The sequence below is a fragment of the Mustela lutreola genome, chromosome 8 (genome assembly GCF_030435805.1).
Source record: "Mustela lutreola isolate mMusLut2 chromosome 8, mMusLut2.pri, whole genome shotgun sequence".
NCBI classification, from domain to species: domain Eukaryota; kingdom Metazoa; phylum Chordata; class Mammalia; order Carnivora; family Mustelidae; genus Mustela; species Mustela lutreola.
The window spans coordinates 84,285,360-84,288,195 of NC_081297.1; positions in this window are offsets into that span (position 1 = coordinate 84,285,360).

A 2,836-nucleotide genomic window follows, 5' to 3' on the forward strand; every position below is an offset into this window, starting at 1 on the left:
GGTAAAAATCTGGATTGCAAGCATCACGCTGACGTTGAGAGGCTGCAAACCGCTTTTGAGGGGTTAGCCAGACAAATCCCAGCAGGGCCCATGTGTGGTCATTCCTCTGTGGGGTCAGTGGACCCAAAGAAATGTGGGCTATTCACGCACTGCCTTTGAGACTGGAGTTATCTCCTGGAAAAGTACGTTGCTTATTCCCTTAAGAATTCACGAATATGTGTCAGACCTCTCTGTGTATGGGAGAAAGATAGATAATACTCTAATTATCATGACTGTGCTCAAAATAATTTAGTACCTTCCCAAGTTTGCAAATAGAACAGAAGAAACGAAAGACATATTTAAAAGCTATTACTATTGATAGAGCTTATCTAAATTGCAGTGACAGATCATAGTAAAAATTAGAAGTAGGTGGCTCACAGGATGTTTTATACCATTTAGATTCTTCCTTATTGCTTCATATTGGGAGGCAGTGTAATATGATAGAAAAAGCACTGGTAATGCATCAACTTGGTTGGAGGGCTTTGGCAAGCTCTCTGAGCCTCAGTTTCTTCATTTTTTTTTAATTTTTAATTTTTAATTTTTTATAAACATATATTTTTATCCCCAGGGGCACAGGTTTGTGAATCACCAGGTTTAAGAGAGAGGGGAGTAGTCTCTTCATTTTTAAAATGGGATAATGATGTGGAACATAAACTGTTAATGAGATTCACATAGGTAAAGCAATTAGTACATTGTGATCACAGAGCCTCATTCAGGGAGCAACGGCAAAGGTTCTAAGTTTTTACTTAGTTTTTGTCTATTTGCAAGGAGCTCAGCACCTCCAAGGACACTATCCTCGATGCCCCTAGGTTCATGAGCTCAGCACTGAGTCAGAGGAAAGGAGGTTGCTTTCTGATTCACAGTTCCACTTCCTGAGGTTCCTTAGTCATCTGAATTGGTCCAGACAAGGCTGCCCTTACTGAGCAATGTTCGTATTCCATTTTGAGTCAAGTTACATTATTTACTGATAGTCTTGCCTGGATGTAAATGGTGTTTGTGTATTGGTGCACGATGTGGCCAAGGTAACACATATGTTCTTCTGAAGCTGGCTTGTATTGTTTTGGAGAAAGTTATGACTAGCCGCAGAGAACTGGAAACTGTCTTTCAGCTTGGAGGAGCAGCGGAAGTTGGTGATAGGTGGAGCAGAAGCTGACTAACTTGCCGCGTAACCTCGGGGGAGGTGTTCCCTAACCTCTGGGTTTGCCACCTGCGCAGTTGAAGCCTGTTGCTGCCCTGCTGCTGGGGAGGGGGATTTACACAGTGGTTTCCAAGCACTTTGATTCAACATCACATTTCAAAAACGATGGCCACATTTATGGCTGTCAGCACTCGAGACGATTCCAGTGGTGAATAATTGGAATTATGTGAATTTTGATTTATGATTCAAATGAAAAGAACGTATGACCACAAGAGTTCTAACTAAAAGTTAGAACTAAAGACACTAAAAGTGTCTTTGTCTAAAAAAAAAAAAAGGTGCATAACACTGTCCTTCTTGTTAAAAACGGTACATGCTCAAGGCAGAACATTTGGTGTTTGCACAGCATAATAAAACCAGTCACCCACAGTTAGGTGCAGTTAGTGAACCCTAGTGCACCCAGGACCGTCCCAGTCCAATCAGCACCTCCTTCACTCTCAGAAGTGTTCCTTGAGGACAATAGCGGATGTGGCCATTTTCTTCTTTCCCAGAGGTAACTACGTGCTCATGTCAGCCGATGTCTCTAGATTCCTTTCTCCAACAAAAGGTCAGAGCAACAAGATGAGTCTGTGTGCCGGGGAGCCCAATAAACCAGTTCCGGAGTTTGCCTGGGCCACATGCAGCCCTGTGAGTTTAAGAAAAGACTTTACAAAAAGTGAATTACCTTCTTGTTACTTAAAATACATCAAATAGTAAACTGTGGCATATCATTTCTAAAAGTGTAAAAGAGTACACGATGCATCTTACGGCACCTCTACCTGACTCTCCAGAGGTAGTCATCTTAGGTTGGACTGGTTACTTCACCTTTTTTGTATCTCTGTCTCTCATCTGTAAAATGCACATTGTAAGCTCATCTCACATGGACTCATCTATATAGACCTCTTGCCCCAGCACAGGTTCTGATGTATAGTAAATGCTAACAAATGGTTATTAATTCCGTGATGACTGGCGTACTCTTTTGTAGTCTGCTTATTTTCATTTAGCAAGTATAGAGAATGGTTTCTTAACCTCATTTGTAATAAATAAATCCCCCAGTAAATATGGAAATGTGAATTTTCTGAGGGGCCTCTATTCAAATGTTGTCCTTAAGCAAATATTACCAGGCTCAATAAGCATCTCCCTGCTAGAAGCTGGTCCTTCCAGGTGGGGTTTGGGGCAGTCTGGGTGTGTGGGAGGCAGTGGGGTGGGACATTTACACTGCTGTTTGTGGTGTACCTGTGCAGTCATAAACAGAGAGCTTCAGTTTCCATCTGGCTCCTCTTACTGGCACTCAACTCGCATTAAAAAGAGAGAGAGAAAGAAAGCAATGAAAAAGAAAGACCTCTAAACTCCTCCGTGGATAGGATCAAAACCAAATTTGGTCCCACAATTCCAGGTTCTAATGTGGTCAGCATGAGGCAGGAGATGAAGTTTTCTAAAATAAAAGAACCCAAGCGAGACACATTTTTGACTGGAAAGAAGATCAGTTCTTGTCAATTCTCAGTGATGAGAGTTACTCACTCTCTAGTCAAAACATCCCACCGAAACTGGGGATTGCTGTCCTCCCTTTCCTGTTGCTTTATTTAGTTACAGTCAGTTACAACTTGTTTTGTCACATCAGGC